This window comes from Euprymna scolopes, chromosome 28 (genome assembly GCF_053919585.1).
Source record: "Euprymna scolopes isolate OS-2025 chromosome 28, ASM5391958v1, whole genome shotgun sequence".
NCBI classification, from domain to species: Eukaryota; Metazoa; Mollusca; class Cephalopoda; order Sepiida; family Sepiolidae; genus Euprymna; species Euprymna scolopes.
Genome location: NC_136509.1, coordinates 63280278 through 63302776, shown reverse-complemented (window position 1 = coordinate 63302776; position 22499 = coordinate 63280278). Strand labels below are relative to the sequence as shown.

The 22499-nt window shown below is 27.8% G+C and overlaps 1 protein-coding gene and 1 pseudogene across 1 annotated transcript in view; both read right to left on the bottom strand.

Moving 5' to 3' along the window:
• LOC145249678 (dexamethasone-induced Ras-related protein 1-like) overlaps positions 1-22499 on the bottom strand; it is a 1077461-nt gene that overhangs the window by 922405 nt on the left and 132557 nt on the right. The gene's annotated exons all lie outside the window — the stretch shown is intronic.
• On the bottom strand, positions 21563-21687 carry LOC145249865 (U2 spliceosomal RNA; annotated as a pseudogene).

The window sequence follows — 22499 nt, the reverse complement described above, 5'->3', positions numbered from 1 at the left end:
TGGACCTTATTAGAGGCTTGTCTTTCCATGGGAAAAAGAATCATTTTCAAAAACAGTTGGATTTTACCATTAAGAAAATCAACACCTCGGATTACCTTTACGTTAAAGCAGATAAGACGCAAAATTTCTACAAACTAACTACACATGAATATAACAAGCTTATTAAAGAAAATATTACAAAAAATTACAAAAAATCAAATATAGATATTTGCAAAAAAATTGACAAGGATAGTAAAGAAATAACTGACAAACTTAAAATTAGTAATAGAGTGGGAATTTTACAAAAAAAACAGTCATATATTTTGCTTAAAGACCATAAGATAAATTTTGAAAATAAACCTACAACTAGGTTAATTAATCCTACGAAACCCGAAATAGGTAAATTAAGTAAAAATATACTAGAAAGAGTTAACTATCAAATTAAATCAACATATAAGCTAAATCTATGGATTAACACAGCGGATACCATTAAATGGTTTTCCAATATACATAATAAAAAGAATTCTACTTTCTTACAATTCGATATTGTGAATTACTATCCCTCCATATCTAAGGAACTATTCGAAGAGGTGATGGAGTTTGCTAAACTCCTGTCTGATATAAAAGACACTGAAATTGAAATTATACGGACATGTAGCAATACTACATTAATTAGTGGAAATGATCAGTGGTTGAAAAAAGATCAAAATGACCTGTTTGACATTTCCATGGGGTCTTTGGATTCGGCTGAAATGACAGACTTAGTAGGTCTATTCATACTATACAACTTAACCAAAGACATCAATGTCATGGATATAGGCTTGTATCGTGATGATGGACTGATGATCATCAAGGAATCCAACGGCCCTAAATGTGAAAGAACCAAAAAGATTATCTTAAATGAATTCCGTAGAATTAAATTAAAAGTGGATATTATATCAGATGTTAAAACTGTAAATTTTTTGGATGTGAACTTTGATTTAAGGAAAGGCATCTACCAACCATATAGGAAGGAAAACTCAAACCCAATTTATGTACACCCCCTATCAAATCACCCAAAATCTATCATTAGGCATATCCCCAAATCCATTAGTAAAAGAATCAGTGACAATTCTTCCAATCTTGAAACATTTAATAAACATAAATATTTCTATAACAGGGCCCTTAAGGATAGTGGATACAAAAACACCCAAATTGAGTTCATAGAACCAACACACCCAAACACAAATACAAATAGAAACCGTAAGAGAAAAATCCTGTGGTACAATCCCCCTTTTAATCTGAAACTTAAAACAAATCTAGGAATGAAATTCTTAAACTTAATTAAAAAGCACTTCCCTATTAATAACATACTACATAAAATTTTCAATAAAAATACAATAAAACTTAGTTATAGTTGTAATGAAAACCTTGAAAAAATAATTAAAAAACATAATAACAAAATATTAAACAAAAATAGCACACCCATTGCTACCGAAAGTTGTAACTGTAGAATTAAATCAAAATGCCCTCTTAAAGGAAATTGTCAAATTACTTCTGTAGTGTACCAAGCAACTATTTCTACTAAGGAAAATCCGAATGAAAAAAAATATTACATAGGAATGACAAATAACAATTTTAAAGAAAGATTTACAGGTCACAAGTGCTCTTTTGAAAATAATGAGTACAAAAATAGAACTTCCTTGTCTAAATATTACAATGAACTAGTAGAGCAAGGTTACTCCCAATAGTAAATTGGAAAATTTTAAAGAAAGCGAAAACCTGTTCATCTTTAAACTCGCCTTGCTACCTATGTCTTTATGAGAAATTATTTATACTTACTTTTAGAGAAAGAGATAAATTATTAAATAAGAAGCACGAAAATTCAATTAATTGCAAACATTATAAAACCCATCTTTTAAGTAATTTAGTTTAGATATAAAATTTAAATAAATTAAAAATTGTCACTGATTTCTATAATTTATTAATATTCTATTAATATACTTTCTCCTCTCCTGATTTCATTCTTTACTTCTCCTATCTTATATACATGTGTGTCTATGTGTATATGTATGTGTCTATGTATTTATTTTATGACCGTGTGTACTTAGATCTATATATTTCTATATTACTTGGTATACCCTCCCATGTTTATTCAATCCATTTGTATGTTTCTATGTGTGTATGCATCTATCTGTACCCTTGCCAAATTATTTGTATTCTTATGTATTTCTATATATATAATTTATGTAAATTATACATATTTATGTGTGAGTATATATATGTGTGTGTGCGTTGTTGTGTATTAGTATATGATTGTGTGCATATATTTGTGTATTTTTTGTATGTATGTGTATACATAAGATTATATATATGTATATATATATATATATATATATATATATATATATATATATATATATATATATATATATATGCTTATTAGTATGTCGGTTGGTTCTCTGTGAGTATATACATATGTATCTTATTATTTTTAATTAGGGTACTATCTACCTGTGCGTCGCTATTTTTGAGTATTTCGTTGATTTAATTACTTCTTTTGCCTGAATATATTTATAGGTAAGTGTACTTGTATCTGTGTTATTAGTAATCTGGTATTGAATGTATTATTTTGTGATTTAATATGACTTTATATCTATACTTAAATAGCTTAAACTTCCAACTTAATAGTATAGTTACACCTTTACTTATGTGCATGTATATGTATATATGTATATATATGTATATATATATAGGTGTGTGTATGTGTGTGTATATTTGGGTATATATATGTGTGTGTGTGGTTATATATCTATATATATATATATATTTGTATTATATTCTTTTTATATACATAAATATTAGTAGTTTTTTATTTATAATTATTGGACCTATTTAATTTATTTAATCCCCTCTTATGGCTAAATATGTTATATTAAAAAGATAATAAATATTAATTTTATTCTGTTTTTATTATTATTATTATTATTATTATTATTATTATTATTATCATTACTATTATGTTTATTGTTATTAATAATAATTTTAATATTGTTTTATCATTATTTTTTTCTTTTATTCATATATTTATCTAATAAAAACGCGAAAACTTTAAACTTATATCATTTAGCATAAAGGGCCTAATTAATGGTAGACGTATGTTTGAATTGCGTTGATTTTACTCGTGGACGTATGTAAGAGGATAAATATGCTAGCAGAATGCATTCCCTGCCTTTTTTGACACGTTCATCTCTGACGCTTGGATTGTATCTTCTGTTTGTATTTGTAATAATATGCTTCATTACTGAATTGTATAATTGTTCATAAATTGGTTGACACGCAGATTTTTTCTTTTTCTTTTTCTTTTTCTATATACTGTCAAATTCTTACTTTCTCTCTTTCTCTATTTAACTAGATCTCATTATTCTTTCCTTTTCCTTCTAGTTCTTATTCTCTTTATTATAACCCTTTGTTTCTTTTTTCTTTTCTTCTCCATATCATATATATATATATATATATATATATATATGTGATGTGGAGGGGGGGGGAGAGGAGAAATGAAGTATGTATGTGTGTATGTATGTATATATATATATATGGAAGTAAAGTATGTATGTATATATGTATGTATATATATATATATATATGTATATATGTATGTATATGTGTGTATATGTGTGTGTATGTGTATATGTATATATGTATGTATATATTTTCTCTCTTCTTTTTCTCTCTATTTTGTTTTCTCTATATTTTCTTTCTCTATTTCTGTCTCTATTCCTTTTTTTCTTCTCAATCACTCTCTCCCCATTGTAATCTTTTAACTTTATTTAAATTGCCTCTCCCTTTTTACTTTTTTATTTAATTAAAGTCCTGTGTTTTAAGTTTTTTAACTCCAACTTCTAAAGAGTTCCTACCTAAAATAAAAATCCATTATTCATTGAACTTTTGAATAGTCAAGTCGCTGCCTGATGATATCTGTTGTTTGATTGAAACAAGTGGCTGTTTGTAGCAGCGGGATGTGAGCATGTTTATATAACAATAAACAAGTATATATATATATATATATATATATATATATGTGTGTGTGTGTGTGTGTGTGTGTGTGTGTGTGTGTGTGTGTGTGTGTGTGTGTGTATAACCAACTACACACTAGCTAAAGAAACAGATAAAAGAAACAAACCCAATTAAAGGATACACCGACCCACCGGCAAAAAGATCAAACTAATAATATATTATACTAAATTTAAAACCTCTATTTTAATAATTAAAAAAAATAACAATACTAACACCGCACTAAACCAAACTAATGTAGTGTATGAATTTATTTGCCATTTCAAAGAATGTCTTCGAATCCACTCTAAAAATATATGTAACACATACATAGACCACGCCACAATAACACTCTCCCAACGATTAACCTATCATTTAGCTGACAATAGTATCATAAACAAACACCTAACACCCCATGATAAAAACTTACAGTTGTCCAACATTAGAAATATCTTAACTAACAATACTAAAATTCGACCCCTTAACAATTGCACACGACGACTAAAATTACCAGAAGCCATACTTATAAAAAAAACTACAGCCGCTTTTTAACCGGATCTCATTTAATACCAGGTGAAATATACTAAAAATATTTAATAACTAACAAGAAACTAAATAAATAAAATTATAAAATAGGAAATCGAAATTAAAAATAAAAATTATTCGTCCCTAACCTTCCTGTGCCCACCTTTATAACCATTAAAAAAACTATAAATACACCAAACCTCAAAGGAAAGAAAAAAGAAAACGATAACAACAACAATCGCTCCTGATGATAATCGGATGCACCGATAGAAAGCGCTTGAGAATATGGCTGAACAACAACTTTTGGGCACCATTTGATATATTATGCCAACTGAAATTAAAAAGACCGCTCGGCGAATAGAAAAGATATTCGGAAAAGCTGGACAAAATAATAAATCTGTCGGGTTAAATCAGACATTCTGCCAAAATATACAAATTAATATATATATATATATATATATATATATTAATTTTTCGTGTCTACAGATAGTAGGAATTTAGGAAGCGAGGTTTAGTGTCAGGGAAAGGATTTGAACCCTGCAACGAAGCCAATTTTGGCTTCTCTAGCGACGATTTGTGGAGTTCATGTAAAACAATGTGTCATTCCGGTATAATCCTTCTTTAAGTCCTAGAATTTTTTATGTACTTCATTTAGTATATAAACACAAAGTCGGTTGCTTGTGCAGAGTCTTCCTCATTGTGACTTCAAAGTTGAGGTTCCTGCGTTTTTCTTGTCCATAGCTTGTTATCATATTAGAGTTCTTCTTGTTAATTTTATGTCTAATTCTAATTTTGTTTTCATTGTTTGTGTTCGAGCTAGTTCTAATGCTTCCTCAAAAAGTTTGAGTGAAATGGAGAGCTAATAGGAATATATTTCAAACAATAAGATTTTTCTGTTTGCGCATTGGAGTAGTTTACTGGACCACAAAATTACCTACTCGGATGATTACAATAGGTCATGCTAAATTTTGGACTTTAAGTTAGGTATGATTTCTAAAACTTTTACTAATATTTCCCAAAACTGAAATATATAGAGACATAAGTCTAATACTAAAGTTGTTATTGACTCCTGGTTCAGTCTCTTTTAGGGTAAAACGTGGGTACAGTGGTGTGTATGCCCTCTATCTTATCTTGCATGTTCATTTTTTCACTTATTTTTAAGGTTTTCGCATTTATACTATTCAGTTCTTCATTACTTGCTACTCTGTAGTTTATTAAGTTCATTCATCATTAGGTTGTTGTAGGTTTCAAAATACATGCTGTATATATTCATAGTTTTCTCTGTCGGAATCATTATGTTGTGATTATATTTAATATTTTTAAAAGTGTTATTGATTTTCTTAATTATCGGGTTCATATATTTGTGTGTCTACTGGATTTGTAGGGTGTTTGTCCATTTCAATATGTCTAATTCAAAAGCCTTCAAGGCAAGAATCACTGGTGGGCATTTCCGGGATTTAGTTTTATATTTTCTATCATAGGAAATTTCTGTGTTTTCATTTTCATTTCAGGGTTGGTTTTAATTGATGAGAGGAAAATTTTTATGAAAACAAAATCATGGAATTGTCATCCCAGTAACGAAATGGCTGTATTAAAAAGATCCATGGTAAAATAAACAAGAGTTATGGAAACGAAAAAATGTAAGTCTTTGAATTTCAACAAAATCTTGTACTATAAAAAAGATCAATTGGGTTTTATCATAATCGTCTAAACCCGTTAAATGAAAACGGTATACGTTGAAATTAACAATATTTCAAAAATAAACACACACACACACACACACACACACACATATATATATATATATATATATATATATATATATATATATATATATATATATATATATCGCTTATGCAAAAAAGAATTAAATTCTTATAAAGTTGATTCTTCACTTACGGGTCAAAACAAACGTTGAAAATACATGGAAATTTACAAGATTAAATGAATGTCATTTAGTCATGTAAGGCTACGCAATTTCTTCAAAAGTATCATTCACTTTTGATTTTTTTTAATTTCAGCACGCGAAATCTATAAAGAAAAAAGTGGAATTATTTAAAATTCAGGTGATTATGCTACAATAGTTTTTCATATTCTTATAGCAACTCATCCTAAATTTTATTTAGACAAAAAAATTAATTGACGCAAAAAAAGTTTTATCGAGACAAAATTGCGGTGAACTCATTTTTTTTTTTTTTTAATTTTAAATTTAAATTCTATTAAAATAGAAAACGTTTTATATTATTCTGCTTTTCATATGATAAAATGGTTGCTGAAGAATAAAGGATTTTAAAAGATTTTTATTCGTCTTCTAAAAAAGCCACAACATGGTTTACTTCCATTGTTTTGCCGTGCCTAATGTATTACAAAGATAAAACATGTAATCAAACAAAAAGAAAATAACTATAAATCCGGAAATCATAAAAACATCTGTATTCATTCGAAAAGTTTTAAAAGACAAAATTTATTGATTCATATAATTAAAAAAAAACAAGGTTCTAAGATTAAATAGCGAATTCCATATTTTTTCATCACGAGACGTTTAACTGAAATGTAGCAGTTAACCCTGATTTGCGAAAACAGACCTCCTTAAAATTCCGGTGATTGTAATTAAAAATTATGCGCGTCTCTACCTAAAATTATTATGGCGTATCTGCAGTGGCGTGTATTAAATAGAGATTTTACGAGGATGTGATCAAATTTACTAAACTACTACAGCTCTGTATAGAACAATCGTAGAAACCTCGTCATATGAACGAATAGAATGCCGACCGTGGAAACAAACAGGGATCGCGAACACAGTAAATATATGCACATGACAATATCGTAGCGGCACTGGAACGTGGATGGGTAATGGCGATTTACTTTTCAATAGTTAAAAAAACTGTATTTACATTCTACTGATTCAAACTAACATAGCCACGCAAGACGTAACCCAGATAATTTTTCTTACAAAAAGAAGTCTGCTTAAACATTGGATCATGAAAACAAAAAAAACACTTAATTTACTTCAGAAAGGCATTTGAATTGCGGAAGTACGGATTAAATTAGTTTTCATTTATAAATACACATTTTTATAGTTTTCTTAAAAGAAATGTTAAAGAAAAATGATCGAAATTTTTTATGCTTTCTACTGATTTAAACCGGCGTATTGTTTTAAAATGTCAATATTTTCTACTTATATATATATATATATATATATATATATATATATATATATATATATATATATATATATATATATACGTTTAGCGTATAACGTTTACAATTAAAAAAAATGAAATCTTTAATTGGATATATATACACATATATATCTATATCTACATACATATATACATATATATATATATATCTACATACATATATACATATATATATATTTATATCTGCATATACACATATACATATATATAAGATTGATAATCGTAAATGATAAATCAGTTTCATAATGATGAACAAACAAAATCAAATTTGTTTGTTCAATCATTTTGAAACTGATTCATGATTTACAATTATTAATCTTTATACTCAATTTCAATATCGCTCTAGTATACATATACCTATTGAGCTTATTATATATCTACAGTACTATAAGCACTGTTCTTTTAAAGTATTAATATTTTAAAATAAACTTTGCTCTTTAGACTAGAGGTCTAATTCCCCCATGGAATTAATATATATATATATATATATATATATATATATATATATATATATATATATATATATATATATATACAGCAAAAGTACCCGTCGTTGGGTTCAAAAACAGCCTACAGAAAATGAACTCTGATTTATGAAAGTATGATAAGTTATGAAAAGGAAGGGTTGTAAAGAGATAACTTCAAATTTGGGGGTATCAAAACCAAGGCGAAATATGATGAAAGTAAAAATAAAATAGATAAACCCCATAATTTAGTATACCATACCTGTTCACACTGAAACACTTGTCACAATATTCTGTGGGTCTATATTAAAAAACCTTGTTAAACTTTGTGACATATTTCCATTCTATGGAGGTCAGGCGCGAACGAACACCCCATAATTTTATTATACCATATTTCTTCAAACTGAAACATAATTATCAAAGTATACTTACGCAGATAGATATAAAAAGTCTTTATTAAATTTTGTGTCAATTTCCATTCTATGGAGGCCAGGCGTGAACGCAGACCTCACAATTTTATTATACCATTCCTATTTAAGTTAAAACATACTTTTCAAATTATTCTTATGTACATCTATATAAAAAATACTTGTAAACGTTTTTTTAATTTTATTTTTTTTTATTTCCATACTTTGTGGGCCAGGTGCATACGCAGACCCCACAATTTTAATGAATCATTATTATGCCAGATCAAACATACCAATTCTTGTGTCTCGATACATCTTCTATCATTATCTGTGACCAGTTTTCTATAATAGTCAACCATATAGGAACCTATTCGTGACCAGACACACACACACAGACGTTCAGCTTTATATATATATATATATATATATATATATATATGTGTGTGTGTGTGTGTGTGTGTGTGTGTGTGTGTGTGTCTATGTATGTATGTATGTATGTATATATATATATATATATATATATATATATGAATATGTTATTCAGTGAAAAAGCTCAATATTAGAGATAGAACATGGGTATATGAATAGAAGTGTTAATTTTGCTACAATATTTGCAAAATTTATGCTCCGAACAAGCGATAGAGAATAAGTATGATTATTTCCTTATTTTGTGAAGTTTAAATGAATGTCTCTTAGTTCAGGAGGAAAAATCGTTGACAAAATAACGTTTATCTGGATTAACTATAATTTCGCTAGTCAGTTCATAGTTTGAAATCTTTGAACTTTGAAGAAATAATGTTTTATATATATACATATATATATATATATATATATATATATAGAGAGAGAGAGAGAGAGAGAGAGGGAGGGAGAGCGAGAGAGAGAGAGAGAGAGAGAGAACAAATAAAGGATATCCAGTTTGAGGTTCGCGCATGACGTTACAATTAAACAGAAAAAAATATTCCAAAAGTGCAGTTGGTTCGGAAATTAATTGGAACCCATTGGCGTTACGGGTAAATCTAATTGTGGTATGTTTATCCGTATGCATGTGAAGTTCAGATTATATAGATCATAGTAAACTTCTTGTAACGTAGAAAAGTATAGATTGAAAGTTTCAAAAATTATTTGTAAGGTTAAGGTTGGCTTTAATATAGCAAGAAGGATAGTACTCGACAATTCTTTTTTCATAGAATTTGAAAATTAAAGTTGAGAGATTTGGCTATTGGTGAAGATGGTGCTAAATTTGAGATTGGTAACGGAGTGAAAATTAATGCGATATGTAAGAGAGATGTTTGGCTGGAAAGACTAAGAAACCGGCTTTAAAAATCATATTACTGGTTGCAGTTAAACGTGTTTGTATCTTATGTAAAGAATCAGAAATACACAAGATACACGTAAATATATACGCATACACAATGAAAAAATTTATATAAATATATACATATATATATATATATATATATATATATATATATAAACAGAACATAGCATGGATATATAAACAAAGCTAGTATATCAAGGACATATGTAAAATAGAGGATTCACGGTTGCATTTACATTGATGTTAAGAAGTAAACATAAAAACAAATTAAATAAACGAAGCGAAACATTGACTTAATATTCAGTCGTTGTTTTATTTCATCTTTGGCCGTCAAATATGAGTATATTTTTCAAACACTAAACTACAGTTACTCTCCTTTCTCTTTTTATCTCATTTCCTTACGGCAATACAATAAAAAAGACAAATAAAAGAAAGAGAAATAAGGAAAACCTATCAGCAGCTAATAGTTTAACATGGTTTCCATGGTGTACCCAGAAGAATAAAGATTACAGTATTCTTCCACAAAGAAATCTGAAGCAACAATAACTATGCTGTATGTTTTACTGAGTCTTGAAAAGATAAAAGAGGATGGAGATTTCCATCGTGCGAGACGACCACCCCAACTCATTCTAGAAAATGTATTAATAAAACAAAAAATGCAAATCGAATTAAATATTATATTAGCTGCAATCAGCGATAAATATGTTTATATACATCCGAATGTAAACAATAGCTTTAAATTAATATAGAATAAACTATGAACACTGTATTTGAAGAATAATAATTCTATTTATGTACCGAGATAAACAATTAAATGTAAGAATTACATTGGATTTTCTTTTATGCTATGTACATTTCGTTGAACTTTTCAAAGTTTTACTTGCAAAGTATATATCTATTCATTAAATGCAAAATAATAGACAAATTTAGTGTATTAAGTGCAACAAAATGTACATAACATAAAATAAATCGAAGGTAATTTTTAGATTTGATCAAAATTACATTTTTATATAGTACTTTGTAATGCTTATAAAACTGCACTTAAAAATTGATGAATTTCAAATTACATCTTCTACCTTGATTTTGAAAGTTTATAAAAATATTTTCTATAATTATTTCCCTGCTCTGCAATAAAACGTATTTATAACTTGTATATGTATAAAACTAAGACGTTAATAAAATCAAACACTAAAGATATGAACCAGTTATTTGGAATTTTAAGTTCAAACATTCACATACGGAAGGTAACTGATCCTAAACGATTTCTTTTTAGCTCATATAAGAGACCTGAGAGTCGTAATGATAATATACAATGAGGAGGCATTTAAGTCGACTGTGAGAACACAGGTGATATATCACTAAATATATGCTTTAGTAAGATGACTCTTCGGAAATACAAGGTAACACTCCAGAGAGGGAGAACTTGTTTTTCTAATTCAATAAATGTAATATGCATAAGAAACATTTGGGTTTTGAGGGTGCCTGGAAAATTGGGCAACGTAGAATTGAGTTACGAGAAAAGGATCAATTTTTGCAATGGTAGGAAAATCAGGCAATCATTGAATAAATATAGGTTGGAAATATATTTTAGATCCGTTCTTGCAGGGATATAATCTAAAATAAGACTAAGTACCCTAATAATATTTTTAAAAATACTTAAAAAATACTTTCGTTCCTAAGAAAATAAAATGCGTTTTTTTAGTGTTTGTTCTGGGAAAATGATCACCTTTTCCAAGTATGATAATTATTTTTACAAAAAGTAAATACGATCACTACATTAAAACCATTATACGGTGTCCCAGAAAATTACCCATTTTCATTTTCTGTTAGTAGTTGAAAGATATTACTTCGTGACTGTTCGAAACTTTAAAGAAACATGGAAGTCCTTAAAATATCGAATAAAAATAATCTTTACAATTAAGCTATAATTCGATTTTAATCGTTAGTGACCATGATTTTGCATAAATTAGTATTGCCTAATGCTATTTTTTTTAGAGAAAAAGAGTTATATCCCTTGCCTTTCTTAAAAGAAATTAATACTAATCAGAGCGAGATTTTTAAGGGACACCTTATTTCTAATAACATGGTTACGTTAGCCGCGCATCGTACTTGAAAAAAAAAAGAAAATGAAAAAAATGTTCAGCTAACACCTCAGACTATTACCAAAAGATATTTTACTTATTCAAGGAGAAAAAATAATTAATAAAAAGAAATTGCATGAAAAATTATTAATAAAAAAAATTGCATGATGAATCCGTGTCGAAAGCTTGCTTCGTACCTTTAACGGTGAATAAACATCTATTTTCAAGAAAAAAACTTATATAGTTTGGCTTTATTAACAATATTCATAATATTTTTCAAAAGTGCCACCCTATTTCTAATAACTATATTTTATATTATTTTTTTTATTCGTAACAATAAATTATATCTTATAATTTCTGATTCATAACAAATATTGTTTTAGGGAATTAAAAATATGATTTGAAATAACGTTTAAAAAACGCGATAGTCTTCCCCCTGGAAATGTAATTATTTATCAATTATTATTTTCAATTTAATTGAAAGTATCGAATAAAATTTATCTACAGTTTTGCATTATTATTATATAAATTTGCAACATTTATTTAATGTTTTGCAAAATCTAAACGCAGAAAAATAACAGCAATAAAAATTTGAACTACGAATTATAACTACAAAATGATCGAAAACGCTTACTCCTACGAAATTTGAACGGGATTGTTTTTTAACACTAACTATAAATTAACTTTAATTTAAGTTTAGTTTAAAAAGAGGATTAAGTTAAGTTTAAATTAGTTAGAAGCACAACCCTTTTTTATGTTTGTCAAAAAGAGAATATGCGCTAGAAATCCGAAAAAGTAAAAGCCATTTATTTAAAAAAAAGGAAAAAAAAAATTAAGAACATTTTCTTACAGAACAAACACTTAGGAAAATTGATTTTATTTGCTTTGAAACAGTTTTCATGTATTTATTTTAATATAATAATAGAAACTTAGTTGATTTTTGTTTTTCTAATACATAAAGATTTTCTAATGATTTTTTCAAGTTTAAGTTCATTGCCCAATATTTCTAAATTCGTTGTTGTATGTGCACATACACCCGGTTGTAATTAGCGGAGGAAATTTCACCAAAAAATTAGTTAAAAGTTGAAGCAAACCCAGATGATATTGGACAAACGAAAACTGTATTCACGCTGAATACGGACCATACTGAAATAATAACTTTATTATTTAGAAAATCATTCTTAACAGGGAGAGAATAGGCGTTTTGTAACTATTTCGTGTCTTCACATAACAGTTTAAAATTGTAAAAATTGAATTTTAACTGTACAATCTCATTTAAAAATAACACTTCCGTATTCTGCATAAGTACCAAAGAAAATACAAAAATGAATAAATTGGATTAGTAAATACAAGTTAACATGTCCAAAATGAAAGGCACGTTTTACAAAGAATAGGCAAGAAGTAAATTCAATTCAAGTAGTCAGGGGAGATATTTATAGTTTCATTTTAGTTAAATTTTTATCAAAAAAATCACGAGTAAAATCATTTAATATGGTCTCGTTTCTAAATAAAAAAAAGATATAGTAAAATTCCTATTGTAAATTATTAAATATTTTTTCCGTTTTTATGAAGCGGTTGGTGTTATAAATGTTCCCACCTCTACCAGGGCTGGTTAGTTTGTCCAGGAACCAAGTGAAATAAAGGATAGGTCTCGGCATTAAAGAATCTCGTTAATATGTATGGATTCGGTATTGTGACAGGAAAGCAAATGACGAATTGGTATGTTTGTTTGTAAGCATTTAAAATCATACCATGTTATGAATCGCGAGAATAGCGGGGATACCCGGCGTTGCCCGGGTGTTACGAGGTGTGTATGCTCTTAAATCAAAAAGAAACCCGGGGGCGTAAAAAAGTGTTGGTAAGTTGGTAGGATCGAACCCGAAGCCCTGCGGCGAAGTTAGAAAATAAAATGTGAAAAAAAGCACGACACGTTAACCGCTCAGCCAGCCAGAATAAGTTACTGAAAGATGTTTTAAATGATTTAAATAAGAAGAGAATTAACAGGTACCCGCACATAATGACGTCAAGTGGAAGTCGTAGAGTTAACATTTTGTGCGAGCGTTACGACGACGACAACAATGTAAGCATCAGCTATTCAGTAGTTAACATTTCCTGCGGAACAGTTTTTAAACAGACAAATTTATATTTTTCGAGAGAATAAAGAAGACCATATTTTTGTCGGTTTAACAGAATCAGTTTTATTTGATATAGAATAGTTTCTTATTCATCTACAATATCACAGTTGCTAACTGTGATATTAGCCAATATCGATATAGTAGTTAAAACAATTACATTGCTTTCACCTTCACTACGTTACTGCGCAAACAAGTTAATGGGTGTTGGAAAATGGAGGACGTGTTAGTTGGACATTATTCAGCATATTATTACAAATCCCCCAGAAATCGCGTCTTGCTCATTTCTGTGATTTAAACACCTCTAGGTAATTTCCAAATACCTTCTCTTGGTTGGGGCTATTTCATTCTTACACTGATTTAAGTATCAATGCATATGTGCTTAACATTTGGCTTAAAAACAAACCTCTTTCTAATTTTTCCCTAAGGACAGAAGTAGCACATGGTTCTCTAAATATTTGTTTGACATCACGAAAGCATGTGCGCCTGATATTATTCCTATTACATTCATAAGTTATCCTATTACATTATTCCTACAACATTTATAAGTTATCATATTACATTATCCCTACAACTTTAATAGGTTATCAAATTATATTATTCCTACTACATTAATATGTTATGCTGTAATAATATTCCTACTAAATTAATAATTTATCCTATTACAGTCTTCCCACTATATTAATAGATTATCCCATTACATTATGCCTACAACATTAATAAGTTATCCTATTACATTATTCCTACTACATTAATAAGTTATCCTATTACATTATTCCTACTACATTAATAAGTTATCCTATTACATTATTCCTACTACATTAAAAGGTTTTCCTATTATATTATTCCTAACACATTAATTAGTTATCCTATTACATTATTCCTACCTCATTAATAAGTTATGCTATTATATTACATTAATAGGTTATCCTATTATATTACTCTTACTACATAATTAAGTCATCCTATTAAATTATTGCTACAACATTAATAAGTAATCCTATAACATTATTCCTGCTAAGTTATCTTATTACATTATTCCAACTACATAAAAACTATCCTATTACATTATTCCTACCACATAAACAAGTTATCCTATTACATTATTTCTACTACATTAACAAGTTATCCTATTATATTATTCCTACAACAACATTAAGTTATCTTCTTAAATTATTTTTAATACATTAATAAGTTATCCTATAACATCATTCCTACTAAATTAATCAGTTACCCTATTAGATTATTCTTACTGCATAAATAGGCTATCCTATTACATTATTCCTACTACATTAACAAGTAATCCTATTAAATTATTGCTTATATATTAATACGTTATCCTATTAGCATATTCCTACTAAATTAACATGTTATCCTATTACATTATTCCTACTACATGAACAAGTCTTCCTATAACATAATTCTTACTACATCTACTACATTAATAAGGTATCCTATTGCATTATTCCCACTAAATGATCAAGTTATCCTATTAAATTATTCTTACTATATTAACAAGTTAACTTATCACAGTATTTCTACTACATCAATAAGTAATCTTATTACACTATTCCTACAATATTAACAAGTTATCCTATTACATTATTCCTACTACATAAATAACGTATCCTATGACATTATTTCTAAAACATTAATAAGTAATACTATTACATTATTCCTACTAAATTAATAAATTATATTATTAAATTATTTTTATTACATTAATAAGTTATCCTATTTCATTATTACTACTACATTAACAAGTTATCCTATTATTCATACTACATTTATAATAATCCTATTACATTATTCCTACTAAAAATAAGTTATCCTATTACATTATTCCGACAACATTGAAAGGTTATCATATTACAATATTCTTACTACATTAAACAGTTCTCCGATAAGATTATTCCTACGACATTAATAAGGTTTCCTATTATTTTTTCTACAATACATCAATAATCTATCTTATTATATTATTCCTACAACATTAATAAGTAATCCTACTACATTATTCTTACAACATTACTAAGTTATCCTATTACATTATTCCTACTAAATGAATAAGTAATACCATACCATTATTCCTACAAATTAAGAGTTATTTCATTACATTATTCCGACTAAATTAATTTGTAATCTTTCAACATTATCTCCACTACATTATTAAGTTGTCATATTACATTATTCCTATAAACTTAATAAGTTAATTACTATTAATTAAATCGTACTACATAAACAATTATCCTATTACATTATTCCCACTAAATTAATAAGTTGTCCTATTACATTATTCCTATAAAATAAATAAGTTATCCGAATACAGTATCCCTTCTACATTAATAAGCTATCTTATTACATTATTCCTACAAAACTAATCAGTTATTTTATTACATTATTTCGACTAAATTAATAAGTTATCCTATTAAATTTTCCTACTACATTAATAAGTTATCCTATTAAATTATTCATACAACATAAACAATTAAACCGATTACATTATTTTTCTACATTAACAACAATCCTTTACACGATATCTACTTAATTAATGTGTTATCTTATTGAAGAATGCCTCCAACATTAATAAGTTAGATTATTACAATCTTCTTACTACATTAATAACTTCTCCTATTAAAATTAATAAGAAATCCTATTAAACTATTCATATAAAATTTACAAGTTATCTTATTAAATTATTTCTACTACATACTTAAGTTATGCTATAAGATTATTCCTACAACATTAATAAGTAATCCTATTAAATTTTTGCTGCTACATTAAGGTGTTTTCCTATTATATTATTCTTACAACATTAAAAAGTTATCCTATTACATTATACCTACAACATCATCAGTTACCATATTGCATTATTTCTACTAAATAAATACTTTATCCTTATACGTTACTCTATCTATATTAATAAGAAATCCTATTACATTATTCTTACAACAATTTACTAGATTTATAAGGTTTCCTCTTACATTATTTCTACAATATTAATCATTTTCCTATTACATTATTCCTACTACATTCATCAGGTATCCAATTACATTATTCCTACTACATTAATAAGTTATCCTATTGCATTGTTCCTACCACATAAATAGTAATCATATTTCGTTATCCCTACTAAATTAATAAGTTACCTTTTTCCATTATTCCTACAACATCATTAAGTTAGCCTATTATATTATTCCAACTACATAAATAAGTTATCCTATTACATGATTGTTAGTATATTAATAAGTTATCCTATTACATTATTGCTACTACATTAATAAGTTATCCTATTACATTTTTCCAACAATATTAATAAGTTAACCTATTACATTATGCCCACTACATTAATAATAATTCTATCACATAATACTTACTACATTAATAAGTTATCCTATTACAATATTCCTACTAAATTAACAAAAATCTTGTCACATTATTCCTACTAAATAAATAAGTTCCCCTATTACATTATTCCTACAACATTAATTTAGTTATCCTTTTATATGGTTACTACTAAATTAATAAGTACTCCTATTACATTATTCCCACTACATTAATAAGTTGCCTATTACACTATTCCTAATAAATTAAAAAGTTATCCTATTACATTTTTCCTACAATACTAATACGTTATCCTATTACATTATTCCTTTTACATTAAAAAGTGTTTTATTACATTATTCCTAATAAATTAATAAGTAACCCTATTAAATTATTCATGAAATATTTATAAGTTATCTTATTACATTATTTTACTACACGAATACATTATGCTATTACATCATTCCTCCAACATTAATAAGTTATCCTATTACATTATTTCTACAAAATAAATAAGTCATCGTTATACGTTATTCCACCTACATTAATAAGTTATCCTATTTCCTTATTTAGATGAGATTAACAAGTTATCCTATTGCATTATACCTTGAAGGTTAAGAAGTTATCCTATTACATTATTCCTACTAGATAAATAAGTTATCCTATTACATTAATCCTACTACGTTAATAAGTTATCCTCTTATAATATTCTTATAGCATTAATAAGTTATCCTATTACAGTGTTCCTACTACATTAATAAGTTATCCTATTGCTTTATATCTACTACATTGAGAAGTCATTCTATTACATTATGCCTGCTTTATTAATAATAGTTCTATTACATTATTCCTACTAAATAAATAAGTTGTCTTATTTCATTATCCTAAAACATCATAAAATTAGCCTATAACATTATTACAGCTATATAAATAGGTTATCCTATTACATTATTATTTGTACGTGAAGAGGTTATCCTGTTACATTATTCCTACTGCATTGATATGTGATCCTATTCAACAATTCCTATTACATTAATAATAACTAGCGGAACCTGTGAAAATTTCACAGCAGCATTTTTCCTATATAATATATTGTTGCTGGGCATACTGTGAGCGTTCTATCCAGCATGAATAATTTTTCATAATCTAAGCCCTCCTTATCTTCTTCCCCTTTACTTATATAATAACTTTGATATATTGTCTAGGCTGACACGCCAATCAATTAAATCACATTTCGTCACTTTTCGTAATTATTGGATATCTTAATTTCGACAATAATTTTTTATAATTTAAACCATCCTCGTCGCCCTCTCTCACTAAAAAATTACTTTGATATATTTTCTGGGCTGATTATTTCTTAAAAAATATAACTATCAATTAACTCACACTTCATCATGTTTCTTAATTCTTTGATATGTTACACATTTCGACAATTATTTTTTATATTTTAACCCACATTATCAACCACCTACTACAAACATAATAACTTTGATATATTATGTTACTTATGTCGACAATCATTTTTCATCATTTTAACCCACATCATCGCCCCACTTACTAAAATAATAACTTTGATATATTGTCTGGTCTGATTATTTCATTGCAAACACACTAATACATTAAATAACATATTATCATTTTTCATAATTCTTGGATATGTTACTAATTTTGACAATTATTTGACATAATTTAAACCATCCTTATCACCTCTCTTACTTACATATTTCCTGGTCTGATTATTTTATTATAAAAACACAATCGATTAACTCACATTTAATCTTTGTTCATAATCCTGGATATGTTACTAATTTCGACAATACTGTTTATGATTAAAAAGCCACATTATTCCTCTCCCTCCTACTTATATAATATATTTGATATATTGTCTGGGCTTATTATATCATTACAAACACACCAATCAAGTAACTCACATTTCATAATTTTTCATAATTCTTGGATATGTTACTAATTTCGACAATAATTTTCATAACTTTAACCCACTATGTCGCTCTTAAATAATAACTTCGATATATTGCCTGGGCTGATTATTTCATTACAAACAAATAAATAAATTCTGGGTATTCTCATAGTATATATGTTTCACCAATCTTATCCAATCCCGGATGACGCCGTATATTTTGCTAATACGTATCGTTCACCTATCTCATTCGATCCCGGGTGACGCTGAGTATTTTGCTACTACATGTTTTCCACCTATCTCATTCAATACTGGTCGACGCTTTCTGATAGTATATATTTGCATATCTCATTCAATCCCTGTACTGACTTCATGTACGCCACTCCACTGTTGAAAATACACATTAAATAAAGTAATGTTCTATAAACTGTTTCAACTATTTCCGGGACAGACTTTATATTCCCAACCCACTGCTAAAAATATACATGAAATAATGTATTCTCTAAATAGTAAACTGTTTCAGCCATTACCGGGACCGACTTTATATCCCCAACCCACTGCTAAAAATATACATGAAATAATGTATTCTCTAAATAGTAAACTGTTTCAGCCATTTCCGAGACCGATCTTATATCCGCAACCCACTGCTAAAAATATACATTAAATAATGTAATCTCTAAATAGTAAACTATTTCAGCCATTTCTGGAAGACTTTATATTCCCAATCCACTGCTAAAAATATACATGAAATAATGTAATGTCTAAATAGTAAACTATTTCAGCCATTTCCGGGACCGATTTTATATCCCAAAGCAATTGCTAAAAATATACATGAAATAATGTAATGTCTGATAAGTAAACTGTTTCACCCATTTCCGGGACCGACTTTATATCCGAAACCTACTGCTAAAAATATACATGAAATAATGTAATGTCTAAATAGTAAACTGTTCCAGTCATTTCTGGAACTGACTTTATATTACAAACCCACTGCGAAAAATATACATGAAATAATGTAATGTCTAAATAATAAACTGTTTCAGCCATTCCGGGACCGACTTTATATCCCAAACCCACTGCTAAAAATACACATGAAATAAAGTAATGTTTAAATCATAAACTGTTTCAGCCATTTCCGGGACTGACTTTATATCCCCTACCCACTGCTAAAATATACATGAAATAATGTAATGTCTAAATAGTAAACTGCTTCAGCCATTTCCGGGACTGGCTTTATATCCCCAACCCATTGCTAAAAATATACATGAAATAATGTAATGTCTAAATAGTAAACTGTTTCTGCCATTTCTGGAACTACACACTGTTGAAAATATACATGAAACAAAGTAATATATAAATCGTAAACTTTTTCAGCCTTTTCCGGCACCGACTTCTTATCTCTCATCCTACTGTTAAAAATATACATTAAATAAAGTAATGTCCAAGACGTAAATGGTTGCAGCAATTTCCGGAACTGACTTCATATTTCCAACTCCAATGTTATAAATATACATTAAATAAAGCAATGTGTAAGCGGTTTCACCCATTTTTGGGACTGATTTAATATCCCCCACCCCATTGTTAAAAATATACATGAAATAAAGTAATGTTTAAATCGTAAACGGTTTGAGTAATTTCCGGGACTGACTTCATATCCCGTAACCCACTGCTTAAAATATACTTGAAATAAAGTAATGTTTAAATCATAAACTGTTTCAGCAGAATTTCGAAAGTAATACATAGAAACATAACCACGGTTAGAGATTAGGTAACCATTGCTTCAACATGAATGTCTGAGTGTACTATCAGTTTCAGCATGCCAGTGACTTAAATCCCCTTCATTTTTTTATAATCCTCCATTACTGATACAATTCTTATTATTGTTATTGAGCAGAGAGCCCTTTTGAGGAGCTGGTTTTCCCCTAAATTTTTAACCGACCTATGTCCAATTCCGCCCTTGTGGAGAGGCAAGTAAACAAAAAAAAACAATCAGAACGGACATTTTCCAGGGCATTTTATAATTAATCAGAAGTGACATTTCCAGGTCATTTTGTAATTAAATCAAAAATAACTTTTTCCAGTTATTTTTTTAATATTAAAACTTTGTTACATTAAACATAGTACCTATTCACAATGCCTCCCCACGGGACCGATTTAGACACCAGGGTCGTTTTTTTTAAGGTGGAGAAAAAATTGTCTTAGTCGTAAAGGATTTCTCTTCAACTGAGAGTAGAAATTGAAATGTAGCACCTGAAGAAGAGATACTACACTTTGATCTTAGCCAAAAGGCCAAGAAAGAAAAATCATTTTTATTAGCTTTGCCTCAACAGTGACAACAATTTTTTTTTAATTTTTAGGGAGACAAGGTTTATTTGGAATATTCCACTTTTTGGAATATTCTACTTTCGTTTTCTAGGGATGCACAGCATGATAATGGACGGAGCGATAAGCGTAATAATATAATGATATTACTATTACATTATTCCTACTAAATAATTAAGTTATCCTATGACATTATTCCTACAATATAAGTAGGTGATCCTTTTACAGTATTCCTACTATATTAATAAGTTATCATATTATATTATTCCTACAATATCAATAAGTTATCTTATTATATAATTCCTACAACATAAATATGTAATCCTATTAGATTATTCCTACTTTATTCAGAAGTTATCCTATTGCATTATTCCTACTACATAAATCAGGTATTCTATTACATTATTATTTCTACATTAATACGTTATCCTATTACATTATTCCACCAACATAATAAAGTTAGCTTATTACATCATTCCTACAACATTTGTAAGTTATCCTATTACATTATTTCTACTACATTTATCAGTTATCTTATTACATTATTTCTACTGCATAATTAAGTTATGCTATTACATCATTCTTGCTATATATATAAGTTGTCATATTATATTATTCCTACTAAATTAATATGTTATCATATTACATTATTCTTACAACATGAATAAATTACCTATTACATTATTTCTACTAGATTAATAGGTTTACATATTACATTATTTCTACAAAATTAATAAATTATCTTATAACATTATTCCTACAACATAAATAAGTTATCCTATTAAATAATT